Below are 23,360 nucleotides of genomic sequence, written 5' to 3' on the forward strand. Positions count from 1 at the left end.
TGATCCAAATACACAGTCCCGATAAAGTCTGTGCCCTGAGTGACTACAAAGACTAAGCAAGCCAGTACTCAAGTGGTTTTCCTTGTAATTGTACTGTGCCTTCTCTATACTCCTAAGGAACCAAAAAAAGAAAATAAATACTGCAGTGTCAGTCTCTCTGCCCTTTCCCTTTGTGGATTAAAAAGCTCTCCAGTAGTATATTTACACTTCTTAACCAAGCATGCTGAATTAAGAGCATTTACTCAAAACCTTTTTTTCTGTAATACTGATTAACAGTACTTTCACCTAGAAAATTTTAAACACATGTTTTACTTTTCATCATATTAATGTTGACAGACCTCCTTTATCAGTACTTTAATTAACCGCAAGTAAGGGAGGCAAAGTGAGTGTGACATGCTATTACTTCTGCTTGATTTAAAGTCTGCTTGTGAGACTTTCTCTCAACTCGTAGTTGAAATTATCTTATACATTCCCTGGATTACTGTTTCATGTAAATGTCATTTTTGCTGTCCAAAACATTAAAAAAAACCCACACCAGTGCTATATAACTACTGTCTCTTTCTGAGAGACATGAGGGAAGCTGTATGCTTTTGATCAAAGACAAGATCCTGACTTCAAAGTAACACCTCATCTGTAAATATATTACACAGTACTCTTAGTAAAGAAAGGGGGAGTCCTTGATTTCAAATAACCTAAGGCTAATAGTGTGAGATTTGCCAGCATTCACAGAATTTAATCTTACCCCTCTGAATACTTACACAAAACTAGACAAAAAGATTTTAAAGACCCTGGGTTCTCTCCTCTTATATAAATGTCTGGTAGACTGTAGTCCAATACTTCATTGGAAGAACATCCTGGCTATTGTGGACTGAGACAAGAATGTGGAAACATTACAAATTTCAGAAGCATCAGAGATTTTTTAAAAACCTAAGTCTTCCTTCCAGTGACGGAAAGCAGTAGCTATATACCTGCGGATGCTCTACCACTAATTTGATTGGGATCTTCTAATATTTTTTTGTATTACCACTGGAGGTGTTTGCATTATTTCTTTCACTGCTGCAGTCTAGACAAGCAAAACTAAATTCCAGATTATCTTCAATGGCTTCATCATTTGAAAATGTTGGGAAAGGACACTAAGTTATTCCATAATATTCTAATCAGTATGGAATATGGTGGTATCAGATCATAGAAATAATATTAACTATTTAAGATCCAGCTACAATGCTAATATTTGCCCATGCAAAGAAAAAGTTTTGAGCGGGCACAGAGGGTTCAGTTTTATCATCAGCTGATAGCATAATCAGCAGTGCCAGAGTGCAGATATCACTCTTGTCTGTACGTAGACAAAAAGAAGCAGCTTAAGACACTGAAATCAATGATGCTTTTCTGCACAAAACCTTTTTTCTCCAGGAAAAAATAAACCACCACAATTCAGTGATCTATGGTTTATAAATCCTATTATTTTAATTACATCTTAAAAAAATAATGCAGCTATCTGAAAGAAATAAATTTTGGTTTTCAGAATTTTAAATGTTGAGGTTATTTTAAAATGTCCTGCTGTTTTACTAAAACTTGTGTCTCTCAAAAGTAAAAACAAAAAATTTCCATTTACCTGAAGTGAATGTTCAATATGATAGAGCACTGTAGAAGCTGTTATTTCTAATTAGGGATTAAAACCTCTTGAACGCTCAAGACCGTTAATAAGCTGAAACAAGTTTTTTTCTCTCCCATATTTACTCTCAAGATGTCCATCTTCTCATTTCACTAAATATATTTGCTGCAGTAAATGCATAGCAAAAAGAGCTCAGAGTTCCTTCTTTGGATTTGAAAAGGAACAGTTCCTCCTAGGTTTCTAAATGAATATTTTCACTACCAACCAAAGTATATTCCTTAGTCAGAAATTTAGTGTTACTGCCCATGATCTCCTTCCTTCCCACACCACTTACAAAAGGTTATCACGATGACAGGAAAGAAGGGCAAAGCTCTACATATGCTCTCCAAGGTGTGCTAGGCTGCATGCATCCACACTGCAGCCGCAGCATTTCCTAGCATCTTCACATCACAAGTGAATGCTTGTTTGTGTTTGTGCTATATGTGTGTCTGAGCATGGACTTGTGTCCAAACAACAGGCCTGTCCAAGGCAAGAGACCTAAGGCAAATTTGCCCCAAATAAGGTGGTTCCCATCCTTTCTGTATCAGCACTGCTGATCTAAAGTAAAACTTTCCTCAATGTGAAAATGAGGTTGTGTAGCAGGTTTCTTGTTAAAGGTCTGCTGGAGACTAACAGCCATGGAACAAGACAACACAACACGAGCCAATAAGTCCTACAACATTTAAATAAAATGTGAACCCACAAAGATGTTCTCAATTTACACAAAACCAGATCAGACACTTTCCAAGGACTCGTGCTGTAAAGACCTGACAGTGACTGTTTGTGCCACTAGCACAGAATATGTATCCTTTAATATGCTTGGCTGCATCTTGCCATCTCTGTACTACTGTCTTGCAGTGAAACTCCCACAACTTCTTGACGGGTGAAAAATTAAACAGTATAGCAGGCATAGAGGGAATTTGCAGTTTGTACAAGCTCAGACTTAACTGAAAGCTAAAGGCATACCTGGAAACACTTTTGAAATATATAAAATTCATGAATACTTTTCCGTTTGCAGCTGAGACATAAATATGTGTAATGAGCATGTAACAGACATCTTACCTCTCCAGCATGGATATATATCTGCTGCTTCACTCTCCCTTGAAAGCAGAGTGATTTAATGTGCTTTGCTTGGTAAGTCACCCTCCAGCAAAATAAATTTGATTTCTGCTGCATTGAAAAGAATTTAAACAAAATGACCTATCAGCTCTCCCTAGGTTCATTTATCCAAACGTCCATTTCAGTCTTTATTTTCAATAGAGAGAAATTAAACAAGGTTTGTTTGAGGCAATCTTTATGGTTCTTTATGGATAAGTGTGAAGACTAGTCTTAGATGGCAACATCTTTCATATGCATCATATTTCCTGAGTCTATGGTTATACGCAGCATTCTGCAAATAAGTCACTTTCCCAGTTACACTCCTTTGCATCTCCCCATCTTCTAAAAGCAAAGGTCTGGCAAGGAAAGGAAAGATAGGGGACTCTCTGTGTTCCCTACCACTCTCCCACCATGCCCTGCACATGCCATAGTCAGAAATTTCCAAACGCATCAGGCTCTGAGTAAACAAGGAAAAAGAGTGGCAGTGTGCTATGAGGCAAATTCAGCTTTTAAAAGATATGTTTTTAATTCTAAGCCTGTAGTTGAAGTTTTAAATAATTGCTCCAGCAAATCTGTAGGCCCTGCCTTGGTGATCATTCAGCAGCAGTGTGGAATTCCAGAGGAGCTAGACATTCTTAATTTCCCTTTCCTTGTACTATGGCTCACTGCTCTGTACATCACATGTAGCGCATGAAAATAATTGCAAACCACACCCTTTTGCTCAACAAAATACATTTTTAACCATTCTGCTTTTTAGGTAATACTCAAACCATGAAAGCTCCTGCTATGTAGTTTTGTCATATGATTTATTAAACAGTGGAATCTGAATATTTTCTATGGAAGAGAAATTGTAAATCATACCTTTTAATTCAGACAGGCATCTTAATTTGTACAAGCAGAATCTGCACACTAATTAATCCAGTGTAATAGTGTCACGTGGCCATGATTTTTCACTAGTCATTAGTGAAGAAAATTGTGCAGCAACCACTGGCTGCTTACACAGAACAGGTCATGATACCTTTTTTCATTAACACACTTCTGTCATAATGTTAAAATGCCAAAATCAAGGACATCCCAGTGGATAGTCAAGAACAAGCTTCTTTTTTCATCTAAATTACTAAACAAATTAATTTTTCCACTCTTCACATAGATAATTTTAAACAGCATTTCTAATAAATTTTAGACAAATATGTTGAAAATCTTGTCTCCTGTTTAAAACTGTACAACCTTCAAAACTGTCTAAACTTAGCAGCTCCTATCATTATACTTGTTGACAAATTTTCAACACAACCCACAACAAGGTGCTCAGAAAATACTTATTCAGCAAATGTTTCACAGCACTATCTTAATTTCAGCAGATGTACAACTTCAGGATGTACCATCACCTATTTTACTCCAGAATGAGGGAGGTTTACCTGTCCAGAGAGATCATGTTGTGCAGACAGATGGAGGGGGTCAGAGTCTAACTCTAAAGCAAGGAATCTGAATCTGGAATCTTGCACTGGGATTCTCAGGATCTGGTGTCCGACAATGAATTCAAAAAAAGGTATCATCAAGATCATCAAGGAAATGGGAGCTAAGGCTTTTGTAGAATCCATCCACAGAAGAAATATCCTCTGAAATCTGGGAAGCTGTCTAGGCTTTGCAGAAACTAGAGACTGAGAAGTAGTCTATGAATGCTGAAATCAGTCAACCCTGTTTCAGTTCAGAAAACTAAAGCTGAAGTAGCTAGAGTTTTGTTTGTATGATTGTTTGTTTGTTTAATACCTCTTATTCTAAATGTTCCCCACACACAATTCTTAACAATTCCAGGTGATGTTGCGGATCATAATGGAAACCTTTCCTAAATTAATTTTCCCCAGAAAGCATCTACAAAAGTTTGGAATCTCTCCTTCAAAGACAAACACTATATCGGAAAAATGAGGTCACTGACTTGTTTCCTAGTTGAACGTTGGAGAATCAGGCTTCCATTGCCTAGGAATTCAATACCAGTCAAGTAATTTTTCCCACCTCTCAAACATCTCATATTCCATCTCACTGTAACAATTAAATAAGAATGTACCTGACATTTTTCACAAGCATCTGTTTTCATATTATATTTTACCTCCAATATGGGTTACAATTTAGCTTAATTGTACCAAATTATCAGCAGGCCATCTTTTGCTCAAAATCTTTTTCTTCTCTCTACTGTCATTTTTACAGGCAGCTCAGCAGATAATTTTATGCTACTGCAGTCACACAAGGCAGATTCTAATATTGATCTGAATTTTCCCCTTGAATATGATTTGCATTCTTAGCCTGATCTATTTTTTTTTCTTCCCATAGAACATGATTTACATTCATATGTCTGGCTGCTTCATTTTAAAGCCATCTTGAAAAAAACCCTTTCTAATCATCCTTCTAAATTCATATGGGAATAACTTTTCCCTCCAACGCTTAGGAGAGGAAAATCTCAAATAAATCGACACTATTCTTGCAGACTATAATGATGGAAACAGTATTTGTTGATGAAATTAGAGACTTTTTTATAGCTTACTAATAATCTAGCTCTGGGACAGCTAATTGCTAGGGATTGTCATGTCTGAATACTGAGGAAGTGCTTTCAATCTTTCGGCTGGTCTAAATAGGAAAAAAACAGCAAGATCAGCCAAAAAACATCCTTATGTAGTCTCCAGTACAAAAACTTGTTTTGCATAAAGCAGAAGAGATACATTTTCCTCAGATTAAATGTAGGTAGGTTGGCAAAAATTAATCTGCCTCCAACCATGGCCTATTTCTACTTGCCTTTCCTGCTCATTGCGCATGTGTCAGAGGGGGCGTATTGAGGTGTATGAATGTGGCCTCCTCCTTTTGGCCTGTTAGACACCCTCTGGACTTGCTTTCCAGGCTAGCTCCGCTTTCATGAGACACAGAATTGCACCATGCCAATGGCACAATCCATTATATCTAACTATCAAAATGAAGGGGAAACTAATAAAATCGAAGTGTTTAAGTCTCATGGATTTTGCCCAAATTTAAACGTACATCTGGGACAAGGATGGGTGATACTTATATTCTCCGTTGTTCTTCCTAAGTTCATTCACTTTGCTATCTCAGTTTCTAAAAGCACATGGTTTTTTTTATTTTCCTTTTAATATGAAAAAGAAAGGTGCCTTCTCAAAATTATTTCTGCTAGGTCTGAATGACAAAAATTCATTTACCTTTCTACTACATTGTTATACCTTTACCATTATTACATTCATGTTTTCCCACATACTCTTTATTCACTAGAGGTAGTAAATATTATACTTACAGTTCTTGAACACAGCTGACATATGACAGTTGTCCAAAAACACTGGAAGAGGAGGAACAGAAAACCTCATTTCCCTAGCATTTTTTGTAGTAGAAGTATTGTATCACACTGGAAAGACAGAATAGGGAGGTTTACTACTTCACTATTCTACTTGGTTTAAAATTTATTATTGCAGTGCATCATATGGGAAAGGAAACTGTCAGATTTTAGGAAACCAGATAGGACAGACTGAGGCATAGATACATGTTGAGTGCCTCATCCAACATCAAACATCTGACTGGATGTTGATTACTTAAAAATTCCCCTAAGATGCCAGAGTAAGAATTGTAAGTATACTCTAAAACATTGTATTTTGCACCATACACAATATTTTCCTGAGGCTGAAAGCAAGACAGTACTAATGACAGAGGCCAATACACATTTAAGTGACAGGTAAAAATAGGAAAATCTAGGGGGTATTTCCTGCTTGTACTAACTGAGTACTACATTTTCCAAGTCATTTGAAGTTCAATTCATCTTTAAATTAAGAAAAAAAAAAAGGTATTGGTACATTTTACTAAGTTCTCCAACTAATTTAAATAATTACCATTCATACAAATGCTCCCACTGAGCTCAGTTCCCCATTCATACCTTCCTTTAACCACAAGTAGAAAAGATGGGTGGGCCAAAGAGGAATTGTGACTCTATACTTTGCAAAAGGAGGGAAAATCTGCCCCAGAATAGTGATCTTGTGGGACTGGCAGAATATCTTTTGCATCATTGTAAGCTGCATCTCAGTGGTGGTCCTTCCAGTCATAACCTCTGTCAGGTCTCCCATCCATCAACACTTTGGTACCATTTGGCAGAGGAACCTGCAAATCCAGAGTGCTTACCCTAAATAAGCCACTTCAACTGCGGAACATGCCCTTAATCAGACCACAAAACTGCAGCACATGCATTTAAGTGCGATTTCTTCATAAAAGAACAACTCTGGGCATTTACAGGACAATTACTTTTGCCATAAAACAATTATACAATGCAAGGTATTCAGAATTTAGTACATCACTATAATTAATGAGGTGATCTTACACAGCACTGCAATCTACAGATTACACATTAAATCACATTTGCCTGTGCTATAATTTATCAGGCTTTGGTAACTTCCTAGGCTTTGTATTTGCCCAAATAGACCTAAAGCCTAAAGTTAATAGCTTAGTGACCTTACACTCCATATACAGTAAGTTAAGACATGTAGAAAACTTTAGAGGTTGATTCAGACCTATGATAAAACAAATCACTCTCTAGAGAGGCCTGAATTACCTTCTGAAGACGTCTGTCTCTTCATTGATTATATACCGAGTGGAAGATGATTAGGCTCCTAACCTGTGCAGTTAGAAGGGACAAATCTCTACCTGAGCATTCTCGGCCCTTTACCAAATTGGGCCTTTTAATCTGTAACGTATTTTATATCTCCACTTTATTAATGATCATGTCAGAATGCTCAGAGTCTTTACTGAGACAAGAGAAAAAACAATGAGCAATATCAGAGTATGTCCAATGGAGTCTGATTGTATCATATATGTAAGTTCTTATTACTGTTGTTCTGATTATTGATCTGTTTCTTTGTTGCTGTTATGCTTTTCGACCTGTGTTCTCGCTTATGGAAGTCTTTCTGCTCTTTTCTGTTCTTCCAGAGCAGTTTCTTGGTGTTCTTTAAGCTGTGTAATCTGTGCTTTTGTTTCTTGGTTCTGTGCTATCTCTTAGGGGATGGAGGTCATATAGATTTTTTATTTTATTTTATATTTTCAGATGCTGGCTCATTATTTTAAGGTGTTGAGTAATTACTCTCCTCTTCTAGCTATCATAACACAATTAATGGGCTGATTTTCTACAAAGGTCAGTCATTTTAACAGTGTAGTACAATCACGGGGATAAAAATGAGGCAAGTTAGCTACCCTGATTTCTCAGTCTAAAGAAACAGGGTATTTCTGAAAAGGCTTTCAACCTGTTAATCAGACTACCAGAGGGACTAATCCTCTGAAATACTGATTGCTCCTCAATACTTCTTTTTTTACACTCCATACTGCCCCATTAGTGTCCTTTACTGAAAGTGATGTCATTCAGCATCCTCCTTTGTCCAATAACACCCTCAAGTAATTGATTCTTTCCTGTATCCTGTATTTTAGCAATGAAAATATTGCAGAGCAGGGCAGAGCAGGAGCCTAAATATACACTATTAAAAGGAAACAGAAATCCTATCATAAACAGATAATCTCTGGAATTAATTTGTTATGAATATAAATTTAATATCATCCAGAGCTATATTTTTATTTGTGCTTGTATCATGTGAGTATTTATTTGGCACTGGTGTGAAAGATTAATTTATTATCAGCTTTTATCAGCTATTTCAGTTCCTTTAAGCATCTCTGGAAGATGCCTGTGATTTATACAGCTAAGTTCTTTTGTTCATCAGTGAATTCATATGGCATTTCATACATGATTTTTATATAAAATACTAAAAGTCCAGCAGCTACTTACTTTAACCTGGCAATGTACAGTTGCCATTTGTATTGTGTGCATTGGTTTGTTAGGAAATCCAGGGACCCTGGAGGAGTTTTAATCCATGCAGTCAGTAGTCTCAAGTGTCAACCCATCTGCATCAGTCGCACACCAATGCTTTACAAAGAATTAAAATGCCGAAAGTCTTATGGCACTTCTGAAACCATCACCAACACTGAAGCAACAGATTTGGCATTTGAGATTACAACTGCAGGAGGGAAAAAACATAACCCTTTTCAAGATGAGCATAACGTAGGAATAATTTCAGAAACAGGTCTTAATTTTATATGACCCATGCATTATATGTTTATGGAAGGAAGATAGGGTCTAGGCCCCAGTAACTAAATATTCATTTTCAAGATTTTGAAAAGGCTTTCAAAGTGCTCAAAACCCTGCTGCCGTTCACCTTGTAGGCTGTATGTGTCTATGTATTATACAACATGACTATATTAGCAGCCCAAGGGCAGACTAAAAACTGTCAGCTGAAGGAGTGAATTATCTTCTTAAGGCAAAAATATAACTGCTGTTAATATCAGGTTTCTCACAAATACACCACAAGAAAAAGGGTTGACTGGAGAAGGGAGGTGTGAGGGACAAGACATAGGGTTATCTGTAAGATATGCAGCGATAAATTTTTTCTTGCAAAAAGAGAGAAGAGAGAAGAGTTAGGAATTAGTAGATTAGAGGATGTTTAATAACCTCCAAAGTAGGAAAGAAGAGAGTATGTAGAGGATGCCTTCATTATGAAAAATAAATTAGGTTTGACATATGAAGTGGTTAAGGCATTGAAAGATAACCTACTTTAATTTGGAAAAAGGTGTGAACTCTGGGTATATTCCCTAAAAATCATTTAACTCTGCTCCAATGGTAGCAAACATGCTTCTGGGAGGTGCAGTTAGATCTGTCAGTTTCAAACAGCTACCTTCTAGTGCTTGGCCTCCTCCTTTCTTACCTTCCAAACGCAGAGCTTGCTTGTTTGCACACATCCATCACAGTGCAACTTGTTCTGGTTCTATTCCTAAATTTCATCCATATGTCCACAGCCTAAGAATGACAGAGTATTAATTAAACAAGAAGATAATTTCAACAGTTAGTCTAGTACATGAGGTCAATCAAGGACTCCATGTGGGCTTGTATGACCAGAGAAAGACAAAGGAAAAGAAACACCTGGCTTCTGACATGAAGGAGATTTTGTAAAACTTCAAGAGATTGAAAGGAGGTTGAGGGAGCTTATATCTGAACTGCAACACTGGACTAATGAATGCCTTAAAAAATACACAACACAAAGCAGAGGTAGGCACAGAGAGTGTGCAAAAAAATGTTAAAATGTTCTCCAAATAAGCCCCAAAATAATGAATACAGAGCAACAGAGAATTTCATATTTAGACTTATTCAAGTTTTCTGAGTCACAAATTAGCACTTTTAAGAGCTTATCTTTTTCCCAATTGACTTTAATCAAGTGTTTCAGAAGCTGGAAAATGTTTTAAGTGAATAGAGCTCTTAACCAGAGAGCCCAGGGAACAGAATAGCAGCTATTTTGTACTCTCTTTCAATGTTTTTGATTTGCTTTTTTGCTTTGTTGTTGCGTTGTTATGGTTTTCAACACAAGTGAAGCACCACAGCTGTAGGTTTCACAAATAAAAACAGAGACACAGGCAGAAAGAGACCTTTGCGGGGACAAGTTCAAGCAAAAATATAAAATAATTTTCTTGACAGTGTCAAGCTGATGATCTTTTAAGTGTTCACTTTGCTATGATCTCTAATGCACTTCATGTAGACAAGAGACTGATATTCTCCAAATGACAGAATCCCTTTGTTTTCCAATATATTGTATGAAAACACAGTCACTGTTACGTATTAAATATCTCAGAAAAAAAAAAATCAACACACTTCATAATATATGCCTAATATATAGTACATGCCTTAAAAGGGCTTTAGCCAAATGAAGTCAGGCAACCCTAGCTAAATTTTATGTCAAATGGTCTTAGAAAAATTGATTAAAGTCTCCCATGAAAAAAACACACCCTGTCTATATCTGTATGGCAATGCAGGAGGCAAATCTTGGAGAATGTTGCATCATAGCAGGCTCTTGAAGTATTTGTTCTCATTATCAAATATATTGAATTGTATCTAAATATGATCTTTTTAACATACTGTCATTAGATCTTTCCCACAGTGCCTTACAGTGCCTGTTTAATTATCATCTCACACATCTGTCACATCCCTGTGTCACCTACTGTAAAATACCACCGCCTTCCTCTCCTTTGTTCTGGAGCTGGACGCCATACGAAGCTGAAGCCATATGAACCGTCTTTCTCACTTTTGCCTCTAAATGACTGTACTTCTACCATAAAGTCTTAACAAATTTAATTAGTATCAGCAAATAATGGGAAATTAATGCTTGCTACTGATACATAATGTGAAAGCAATCAGCCTACTGTTTGCTCAGTATGATGCTGTGTTATGATCCTTCAAACTAAACTAAGCCGATGGGAGCCAGCCTAGGCACTGGTTGGCTGGATCCAAGAAAATGCTCCTGGGCTTCTCTGCACACGTTTCTGTCGGTGTCGTGATGGCCTGAGCTCTCACTCTCTTTAAAACGTGATTCCTCAGAACAACTGACAGCAGCACACTGATCGTGCACATAAGTGCAGCCAGCTCAACTACTGAATGGAGATCTGGGTCTTGCCGCTGTGCTGCTGCTTGCTTTTCCTCCAGCTGCCTTGTTTCAGAAAGAGCAAAATCCTACCTCCCTTCCTTGGTCTCCTGCACTGACAGCACAGCCACAGGAAGCTGGTTTACCCACAGATGCAGTGCTCACCAGTAGCACCCCACATTTTTTTTTCAACGGCTCTCAGAACTGTAATATATGAAGGTGGAGTCTGTCACTTCAGCTAAAATAGACTTAAGCTAATTTTGGATGAGACATGACAGGTTTCCACACATGTCTGCATGCTCCTCTGCATATGCAATCGCTTTCAGCATTTAACATGACAGATCAACCTCCCAAACCAAACTCTCTCTTTGCTCAGATGGTGTTTTGCCTGACCAAATTATTCGGATTTTACCTTAGTCTGTCTCCCAAAATAGCAAGAAAGTTTAGAAATCAGGTTCCATCACAATTCCACTCACTTTCACGCTATTTGAGCATTACCAGGACACAACTCCTAAACCTAAGGAACTAATAGTGAAAAATAATTCTTATTACAAAACAACTGTGTCTTCTAAAACCTTACCTGTAAAACTACTTTTGAAAAGACTACTTTCTCAAAAAATATAGTCTTTCATTAACTTATGGGAATAAAAGTAGGTACACACATGACAAGACTAATGACAAGGCAGCTCAATGCAGTCACAGTGCCCAATGGAGATTAGGTTATCAGAGTTCCAACATTGACTTGAGAAATGTCTTTTGAAGCCACTATGATTTAACAATTAATAGAAAGATTCGTTTGATAGCTAGATGTAGCCAGATAAGAAGAAGACATTCTGTTCCAATTACCCATTATTTTGACTGTAATACATTAACAGCATACTTTGAAGCATTTTAATACCCAAAGCTGTATAACTGAAAGTTAAAAAATTCAATTCACCAACTTCACTACATTTAAAAAAGAATACCGAGTTCTTTTTTAGTAACAAATGTGCAAATAATCATGACTTTGAGCTGAAATGATTAAAGATACAAGTCCAAACCTGCAAATCAGCGATGATAATTTTCTATTTTATCCATTTTAATACTTACACAATATTTCTTTGATGGTTTTCAAGTATTTCATATCACCTGCATTGGTGTATATTGAACTAGTTAGTAAATGTTCGTCCCACTGAAGTCAATGGCAAAAATCTTTTTTTCTTTTTGAGAGTTATTCTTTATTAATTGGGTCTCTTGATCCTGACCCTGTTAATTGTTAACAGTAAAGGGACTGAGAGACCTGAGTCTGTGTTTGATCTGAGTTATAGCTATTGAATGTGCTCTGAATATTTCATGATAAGACTTAGTTGAAATAGCTATTATCTTTTCTTACCTGTACTTCCCATTTAATGTTTAATGCTTCTGTCATTCCTTTCTCCAAAAATGCCTCAAATCCACCCTCCAAATTGTTTTTGAAACTTTCCTATTTCTGAAAATTTAGAATGGACTAGATATTTCTATTGCACATTTCACTTAAAGTGCCATTATTAGATTATTATTAAAGTTTTATAAAACTATGGAGCTTTTAATATTCTAATAATTTATGTATTTTATTTTTCCACTATGCACTCTGTATATTTCATTATATATTTTTCTGGTTTACTATTTTTATTTTCCAAGTGCTTCCCCTAGTAGGTTTGCTTGGGGTTTTTATTAAATTAAAAAGTAATATTGTTGATATGTAATTTGACTGGCTGATTATAGAGCTAGCCTTAATTAACTTTTATTCAAGTTCAACTTGTGAAAACTAACTTGCCATAGCCCTCAATAGAAGCCGCATTTCTTTTTTTCCCCATACAGACCTTGAGAATTACTTTGGTGAATGAGTATGTGCCTTTAAAGAGAAAAAATATGATCTGTGTAGTTGTAGTGGATAGTTTTTCATAAGCATCCTAAATACCTGGTAATATGAAGTTGTAGATAAATCCATGTGGGCTGAAAATAATGTCCTATCTGGCAAGTAGTAGAGGATGTGGAGTTACAAACACAAATTTTTCAAATTTTTCAAATTTTGGAATTGGTTCCCATTAATTAAAATAATCTTTTATTACCTTGCTATTTGTCAATATGTTAATTATGCTTATATTTTTCCGAGTAAGTCACAACAGCTATACATTTCCTTTGAAAAATAAAAGTTGGTCTTTTTTTTACACATTTGTTTGCCTCAGGTTTGAAACCTTATAGAAAACATCAAATATTTCAACACATGACAATAAAATCAGAAGTGGCAGTCTGGAATATTTATTCTAAAATAATCAAGAGAGTTCTTTGATGCATACCTCAATAATTATTTACTACATTTTACTCTTATAAATATGTTTCTTTGCCTTACAGATGCAATGAAAAACTCTTAAAAGATATTTCAAATGAATAATTCAAACAATGACTGACAATATAATTGTTTATATTTTTCCATGTTGGTACATTCACTTTAGTCCTTCAATTTATAAACCAAGTTATCACTCTCTGTGATATTTATAGAAGTTGAATAAATAAAAGAAACTTTGTAAAGATGTCTTGTCATTTTGGTGGGTTTTTTTTACACTGTATTTGCTAATCTGCTACCATTATTTTAGTTCTTTAGCTGAGAGCTTCTGGTACACTTGTACACCACCTTTGGTGGGATTTCAGCTATACTAAGAAAATACATAATCACTGGCAATTAAATTGCCTTATCAATTTTCTGCAGCTTATTAAGTTGTTTTATTGTAAAGGAAGATTAGTGTCTTCAGCTGAAATAGGAAAATACCTAAGCAGGAGTCCATGAATTAAAGCTGTGATATCTTGTACAAACCCACCTTCTGAATGAATTCTTAAAGAGATAGAAGTAAATTGAAGTGGGAATGTAAGGAAATGAAATGAAAGAACAAGCTGAACAAACAAGAATTAAAATACTAACATGGAATTGGAAAATCTTTCTTATGTGCAGCAGAATCTCTTAGGGAATGAATAGGTATCTTGTGAAGGAAAACAGTCTTATATTAAAAAAAAAAAATCATCTTAATAAATCCATAAAAACCAGGACAGCCATAAAGCTACAAAGAGAGATTAGAAACTCACTCAGAATAAAAATCTGCTTGAGGCAAAACAAAAAGATATAGGCAGATATAAGAACAAAATAAACAACAGTAGCAAAGGAGCAGCTAGGAAGATAGGAAATGGAGACCAAGACACAGAATTATGGCTTACAAGGACAGAAAGGACTTTGAAGTTATGAGCTTGGCAGCAGCAGCAGAAGCAGCAGCTCATATAAAAAAGGAAATATGGATGGAGGTGCTTTCATGTCAGCAAAAGCAGCCTGTCCTTTTATCCTTATTTCCCTGTATTGTATTAATGGCTATGGATCAAATTCCATTCAGGCTAAAGGGTAATTCCCAAGCTGGGGATGCAGCACACACCTCCTATAACGTACTTCTCACGAAGCCTGCACGACTAGTGCCATTCCTGACATTATATCTTAAATTACATTTTGAGTCTATAACTACTTGAGCTTCCCACAGCTATCCCATAATGCAAGACTGGATATGAGAAATATACGGGCTAGCTTAGCTAGTTCGTGTGTGAAGCAGTACAGGTATCCAACACAAAGATGTGAAGTTATGAATTAATGTTACTCAGAACATAAAAGTAAGATTCAAAATTGAATGCTGAAATCACTAAGTAAAAATTTGAATTAGATCACTATCTAAGTCTATGAGACAGGCTTTTGACAACAGAGTTTTTAAGTCAACTGTCACAACAGTGTTACTTGCCTAAAAAAATTTAACAAGTATTTCTGAAGTTACTTTTTCTAAACAATAGCCTCAGCTTGGAAAAACAGAGACAAGAAATGCTTGACTCGTTAACTATTGGGATACAAAGTCATACACTATGGCTGTGAAGAAGTTGAATGAATAGTTGAGTTTCAGCAAATCAATTATGATTAAACCAGGATGAAATTTTAAAGGGAAAAAAAAACTCAATACAAAAATATAATTCTCCTGGGATCAATGCCACCTTCCTAGTTTTCATCCAGAGCCAGACAGTTATGTTTAAAAATATTTTCTTCAGAATTCAGACATCTGCTTTACTATGTGTTTGTTTTGCAGGTTTTGTGGTAAAGGGACTGGCAAAGAATGAGGTCTGCTATTTAAAATTCTGGGCTGCCTCTGTCTTCTTTGTTTTCAATTTATTAACTTATTTAACTGATTGAGAAAGATATTTAAAAATTTGCTAAGGTCTCACTGTAATTCCAAATAAAATTAAGTATGTGCTTAAGTACTTAATGGAATGAAAGGAACAGTAATTTTACTATTTGCTTTTTTGTTTACTATAGACTTGTACTGAACACAGTTCATTGCTTTTCAGAAAACTTTCAAAATTCAATTAAGGAGCTGAAAGCATGCAATAAGGCGAGGCAAAACATCATCCACAAAATATGTAACTTTTTTCTTTTCATTGCAGCAGCACTCCAAGGCAAAAGGACACACATGGGCAAAGGGTGGCTATCATTTACAGTACCACTGCATTCTAGGGAAAAGCCTTTTATATTGTCTTGAGTTCTGAGAGAAAGTAAGTTCAAAGGGCAGAAGGTTGCTTAAATTGATCTCTAACTACTGACACAGGAAAGGAGGAATGTACTGGAGAAAGGGAGAAGTCAAAACAAATCTGAATCAGAGGGATTTATATATTGGTAGCAAACTAAGCTGCCATAAAACCTTGCCTAGTAAGGGTATTAATATAAGTGCATATTGCTCTGTTGGGGAGCAACATGTTCCTCTCTTAAAAGCTAAGACCTTCACAGCATTTATATGTTCTGCTGCTCCAATAAATGATGCTTTGTAGCATTGATTCTGTCAACACTGTTCCTAATCCTGACATTTTCTGACATTTTCCATTTTGTAAAATAAAGAGTTTAAAATTTTTAGCTTTGACCTTGACATAATGAACTGATGGATCACAGCAAGGAAATGGAGATAGCATGATCGTATTTGTTCCAATCTTTCCTTCCGGTGCTATCAAAACTGAAGATTGAATTATAGTTTTTATCTGAGTTGCCTGGAAAATGGATATTCTTTTCTATGGTGGTGGCGGGGGAAATCCCACGTAAAGATGCTTCACCTTATATTGGGACAGAAGTCCAAATTTAAAATAATTCAGGAAGACTTTCCAGAAGAAAATGCATTTAGAGACAACAACTGGGTGCAGGTTTTTTTAGAGCCTGCCCAATTTAACTACCTCCCTACAATCTAAATGAATATCCAATCTATGATCCAGAGAATTTCCTTTGGTGCTATGAATAAAGCAAGCTGTTCTGCTGTCTCCTGGATAGGCAAGAGCTTGGTCCTTTTAATACTTAGAACTTGTTTCCTACTATTGCTAAGCCAAGTCTTATATTAGCTTTGATGTATTAAAGCAAGTCTTGTGTTGCCAGCAATCATTGTGATCCAGGGCAAGTCACTGGAGTGCTTATGCAGATAACACTTCTCATCAAAAAATAATAATCCAGTTAGGAAGAATTTGGAATAAAATGTTAAGCTTTAAAATGCATACAGTACTAAGAATTGTCTACTCTGTGATTCAGGGGCCAATCAAGACTGATGATAGTCAAGAGGCAGTGGCAAAACAGTTTCTCTTCTCTCCTTTAATCCCTCTTTTACTAGTAAAAGCAAATCGTAAAAAGAGCAGTGACATATAAAAACTTTAAATGAAATCATAAAATGCACAGATGTGATACAGACACTCTCTTTTCTGCCTTCTATTAATTAAAACAAATGTCATTGCTTGTATTGTAAGACCTGTGATTAATCAGATCAACTTGGCTGACAGCACCACTTCATATAATAGAATCAACTGGCTATATTATATATGTCTTTTCTTTGGAAAATTTCAATAGTAAAAGGCGTATGAACTGAGAATGGGAAACAAGTTTCTTAACTTGCTTATAATACTGTTTCATCACCATATTGCTACGCATTCTCCTTTTGTTCTGTCTTTACTCCCTCCTTCTCTTAGAAGATCACCTCAGAAGGGTTTTGTGTACTGAAATTTAAGATTCCAGTATTTTTTAACAAATCATACTGCGTTCACACATTATACAGGAGGAGAACAGTCATGGTCAACCCCTAGACAGAACAAACAGGCAGCCAGCCTGCCTCAATCATCCAGGTTTAAAAGAAGGTAAGGAACCTAAAGTGTGTCTGGGGAAGCATCCTTTCTGACAAGCAGTTAGTAACTGACAGCATAATTTATTCTTTCAAGGCAACATCAGGAACCATAGCAATGGCCAATGATAAACCATCATCCTGTGGGATCTGTACTGCATCTGGTAGTACAGCTTACATATAAATTGGTCGTGAGCCACGCTTCACCAGAGTACCTTGAAAAAAGGTTTTGCAGAGATGTTGATGGACTCATATTTCACCTACAAAAAGGCCTTCCCAAATCACTGTGGCCAAGCTGCCATGAACATCTATTCCCGGTGGGATTCTTCAGGAAAGAAAAAGGGAATGCTGAGGCAAAAAGACTGACAGGGGATAGATAGAGCAGGGAAGAGAAAGAGCTGAGTAACTGGCAGGTGGGAAAAAAAGAGTAGGCACTACAGGCTAAAAGGAAGGAGCTAGGACAAGTGGACGTTAGCAGAGACAGGTGGCTAGTAGGAATGTAACTGGAAATTAGATGGTTGAAAAAGTTTAAAGACTTGTACTGTCATTCTAGCTATTTTGAGTTCTTACGTGGGTTTCTTTGGGCTTCTTCCACATCAAAACCTAATTTGAAGGATTAAATCTTGGCTTGATAACATAGACCTCTTTTTGCTTCTGTGTAAGACTACTTGTCCCTTTCAAATCATTTTAGATAAGTAGATGTTTGCAGATCCCATATGCACAAACAGAAATACACACGACTTACCCAGCTTAGGCCAGGCATCCTCTCTGTCCCTGTCACCTGCTCCCTCCAGGAAGGTCAAAGCAGTGCCCTTCAATTCGGCATAAACCTCAGCACACAGAGCTGAAGGTTGGCAACAGGTCTGAACGGATGAGAGATGTATCAGTTTTATAAGTAACCCCCTCCAGAGATGCATTCCACATAAATGACCATAACCTTCTGACAAATGGTCTGGGGCTGAGGTTATCTGTAAGTTCCTTTCATGGAGAAATCTACAGGATTGAAAAACTGAAACAAGGCAAGGATCTTAGAGCCATTTGTCCACTCTCTCACCTCTCAAGACAAGCCCAAGGACAAGTCTGCAAAAGGCTGACAGTGCTGGTTTCAATGTTGCTTATCTTCAGCATGATCCATATTGGCAGTTTTAACTTAAATCTACTGCTTTGTCTTCCGAAGAGGGATAAGTGCTTTAAATAAATCTTCTCTTGCGCTCTGTGTTAGCACTTCATTTTCTCTACACTGAGTAAAGAATCTATCCTGATTTAACAGACATCTGTGAGAGACAGGAGTAACAACATTGGTCATGAAATCTTCAGGACCGCTCTAGAATACCTTGTAGCAAATGTCTTGGGTCAGTAGTTTAAACTACACCCAGAACAAAGACAGATGTTTCCATGTTGCATACTAGCCTCTTTGTGTCTTAGTCAAATCTTATTGGAGTCAAAGAAAATGACCTGCGCCGGACCTTTTGCCTGGCAGAGGCGGCTACTTTCCCACACTTTACAAGACTCATATTTCTTTCTGGTTCCTAGATGGCAATGAGTAAGTGAAATTTGAGGCAGAGAATTCAAAACAGATATGTCTACTTGCATTTTCTCAACCAGCTTGGCTAACAAAAACATTTGTTTATAGTCACCATATTCCATTTGTAAAAACCTAGTAACCAGTGTTGTGAAAATCCCTGAGTACTATTTCTCTTTAAACTATATTCTATGTAAAGTTCAATGTCCCACAAAGAAAAAGTGCATGACTACGTCATGAACATGAGGAAGACAATGACATTGTGTTGTAAACAGCGATGTCAGTGGGAAAAGGCTGTTTGCTTATTTTTATTTTCCCTCTAAAATTGCAACTGTCATGTAAACTCTTTAGTAAAAAGATCAGAGCTAGTCACTAAAGTGCTAGTCAGAAATGCCAGGCACTGCAGAAATCAGAATTTTAATTTGAGTTTTGAACAGAATGAAGCCTTAACATAGCTCTCAAGCTATTTAAATATGGAAAAAATTAGCTGAATGAATGAAAGAAAATAACACAGCTGGTGACTTTTTAAAAAGGAAGAGCGAGACTGAGTTTTTGTAAGTTCAAACAGGGATGTTCAGAAATAAGTTCTTATAAAACATGCAAAAAATAAGATGTTGTACAAATATACAACTGTATATCTATTTATCTCTCCAGATAAAGGTTTTGAGAATAATTAATCATAATGAAGGCTTCTCGAAGAAACTCAAAAATACTTAACCCTGAAAGAGGCTGTAAATGTTTGGTTAAGTTCATATATATATATTATTTTTTTTTTTTTACACACACATTGGAAAGGAATTTACTGCAAAGTTCTTGTAGAAGCATCTTTTCTTTCTGTATGTTATTTATCTTCACTGAATTATTCTGTAGCATCTGGGAAGACTAATTTAGGCAAAGAAAATTTCCAGCTAAAACCAACATCCAACTTTTTTTATAGTTTTTGGACTCTAGCAACATAATAGGTATTCAGAGAGTATACCCAGACTGCTCCACCTTCTTGCTGGGCTGACTTGCAGCAGCTGTCCAACATGTCTCCGAGTGCTTGAGTAGTTTATTTTGCCATCAGAACATTACAAAATGTAAAGTTTTTCCTCTGCAGGAAAAAGACTTAAGTGGGTCAGGATCAGCATATTAACCTGAGCTCCTTAGAATCCTGCACACTCACAGTTCTACCTCCCTGAAGAAATGTTTTTCTTTTTGTACAGAATCCCAGCATTGCTCAGTAGAATTCATCTGGCAGAAACGACACATCTAATTTTTAAAAAGAGAGAGAGAAAAAATAAAAAGGAGGTATAATAAACTCAGGAGCTGTGCAGATGAAAAGCTCCAAGCCGTTCAGGCACTGATAAAACTGAAAGGCCAACTGATATTTATGCATCTGTCCCTGCAGTCCTACTAGCTGTCCTTTCTCCCACTACTGCCAACACTATGGATAATGCTGCACCTTTTGTTCTAATAATATCCATAGTAGCTCTCTTTGCTTCATATTTTCATGGCTTGCATATGTCTGCTTATTTTGATGTCAGAGTCTCTTCTGCAAGCCAAATAATTTCTTTTCATGGTAAACCCTCCTGGGATTTTTTTATTAAAAGAATTTCTTTTTTAAGTTTGATAGGTTTGTAAGAGTATTTTAATATATCTGATTTTCCACTTACTCCTTACAGGTTAGCATGGCCCCACAAAATCCTTCAGTGGTAAACATCTGGACTAACTCCACTCTAGATCAGCTAAAAGATGAGCAATGAAGGAGAAACTAGACTGCTAAAGTTAAGTCTCTGCTTCTGCCCTGAGACAGAAGTGCAGCCATTCCCTTTCCCAACACAGGCTCTTGCTGGACCATTGTCTGGAAGGAAATCAGGAACACACTTGCTGCCCGTCAGCCAAGGACTGCACTCTGCTGTGGCTGGAGGCCACAGTGTATTAACTCATCTTGAAGATGTTAACTCACCTCTTCTTTAACAAAGCAGAGGAGCATTATGTAGGAGCCTCCCAAACTAAATGGGAGGTCTAGTCTACCTAGTCTTCCATTCACCTTCCACCACTAGGAGTATTTAGGGCACAGTTGCTTTTATTAAAACCTGTGCACATTTTGAACTCCAGACTGAAGGTATTTTTCCTTGCCAGTGTTTTTTAAACCTATTCAACAGGTAGAATGTTCCAATATATCACAGCTTTAAAAGCCCAGGTTCCTGTTTTAGATTGTCATTCCTGCAGTATTGAGTCTAATCATTTCCAGTACCACTGAACAACTTAATAGGCTGCAAAAACTTGATAAGACAATGTAATTGCCAGCTTTTATGTATATTCTTAAAATAGCTACGTTGCTCATAAAGGTTGTACAGGATATAAGTGTTAGCAGAAACAATTAAAGAACTGAAACAATAGAAGCAGATTAGAGAATTATAGCATGCAAAAACTATAAAACATTCCAAATAAAATGTCCTTATTCCTTGTCTTGCATAAACAATAATTTCAGATACTGCAAAAAACTACTCCAACCAGAAAATATCATTCACTATGAATAACGAAGATAATATTTACCAGTGCTACTAGAAAAATAGATATAAAGAATCTTGTATCAGTTCAGGTAACTGACGCTCCTGAAATGAATGAACTTCATCTTAAACACCTCAGGTATTCAACCCAGTGGAAAAATAACAGTAATTTAATTATTCCAAATATTGGTGTTCAACACATCAACAATTAGAAGGTACAATCTTTATTTTAAGTTATTTCCACTCCCAGTGTTAACACCTCGCACAAGACAAGACACCTCCTGCTTGTGTTAAAGACCCAGCCTTCTAAATGTAGTGCTGAAACTCATTATTTCAAGTATATCAGATATAGCCTCAAAATAAAACGCATAGTAGCACTCTTGCATCTACTTTATACTAGTAATACTATCTGAATAATTTCAGGGCTCACTTGTATACACTCTTTGGCAGATGCTCCCCTTTCTTATCCAAAGCCAAAAAAACTCAGCTCCCTTAAATAACAATACAACTGTGAAAACACAAACAGGATTATAGAACCGTGGTTTTCCTCTAATCTTGACTGCTATCATTAAAGTATATTCTCTTCTATATATCTCTTGATCACATTTTAATACATGCTTTGTAGCAATATTGTCATGAAGTAATATAGGTTATCTGTTCTATTATGTGTCATATTAAAAAGACAGCAAGGTTTTTTCAGGGCAAACAAAGGGTAAAATAAAGGATTTGTAGCAAAGTGATTTGGAAGACACTAAATTAATCTTACATTCCAATCAATCTGCAAGCGATGAGATACTTGACTCCATCTGTCAGCAAAGTCAGACAGGCATCTGATCAACTCAATGGAAATCCTTTTATAAACTCAAGCTATGATGAATACTGTAACCTTACTTGCAGAAATGGCATGCCTTATACTCACATGCATGGTAATAGGGATGAAATTTGAAGTCTTAATACCTGATCAAGGCATTTCTTTATTTCATGAGAGGAATCGCTCCATTAAGTGTTTAATCAAACAGCACAGTTCTATGAAAGGATGAGACCTCTAAAATAATGATCTTGAGAACTCCCCATAACAGAAGATTTCAAGATTACATGACTAGACAGATTATGAATATCTGCTCAGTGCAAAAAATCTCAATAAGAAGAAAAATTTTCAAATTAGGAGATTTCTGACCTGACCACTATTCCGGCCCATTTCCTGCAGTATAAATTTATGCTGTTGAGATAATCAGCATAAGATATTATGCATGTAAGTGCAGCAAAGACAAAACAAATGGAACTGCTTTGTAGTTCTATATTTGCTCACATGAAAGCCCAGGTCAACTTTCATTTTCCCTAGTATATTTGATTATCAGATTCTTCATTACCTTATACCTCCAACTGCTACATTACAGAAGGCAATAGGGTAACCTGATACATTAAGGATGTTAAGCTTTTATTTCAATCACATCCAGAGGTTGCAAAACAGCTTATTCTTAAAACTCAAGCTGTAGATGGACCGACAATACTGCAGTCAAAGCTAGGGCTCAGCTCTATCCACATTAGCTTTTACTATCAAGTTCAGATACTGTTGAAATCTATTAGAAAGCATCATGAAAAGCAGCAGTCTAACTGGATGTCTCATTCAAATCCCAAACAGGCTTTGCAGTCCATGCTTTGCTCAGTGGTCCTGCAGTCACTATCGTACTGAATCCAAAGAATTTTCACTTAAAGCTGCCTCAGCTTAGTCCATCCTGTAGCTACGCTACAAAGTGGGCCAGTGTGAAACAGGGAGCTTCGCCATTTTTCCCTTTGAATAATGACTTTCCTCCTCTGTAGGAGAGGAAATCTGGCCCCGAGCCACCACAGAAGGGTGTGGGGATTCCTGAGGATGCTGCCCTGCTGTGCTCCTCTGAGCACCATGGCATGTTCTGCCTCTTGCAG

The 23,360-nt window shown here is 36.6% G+C and overlaps 1 long non-coding RNA gene across 1 annotated transcript in view; it reads right to left on the reverse strand.

Annotated features, from left to right (window-relative positions):
* LOC142060739 (uncharacterized) overlaps window positions 1-9,626 on the reverse strand; it is a 136,078-nt gene extending 126,452 nt beyond the window's left edge. The window contains exons 1-2 of the long non-coding RNA XR_012661900.1: window positions 9,532-9,626; window positions 6,042-6,083 (exon numbers count right to left, since the gene is read on the reverse strand). This is a non-coding gene — a long non-coding RNA (uncharacterized LOC142060739). The remainder of the gene's footprint in view (window positions 1-6,041; window positions 6,084-9,531) is intronic.
* Between the last annotated feature and the right edge of the window lie 13,734 nt (window positions 9,627-23,360).

The sequence above is a fragment of the Phalacrocorax aristotelis genome, chromosome 8 (genome assembly GCF_949628215.1).
Source record: "Phalacrocorax aristotelis chromosome 8, bGulAri2.1, whole genome shotgun sequence".
Classification (NCBI taxonomy): Eukaryota; Metazoa; Chordata; class Aves; order Suliformes; family Phalacrocoracidae; genus Phalacrocorax; species Phalacrocorax aristotelis.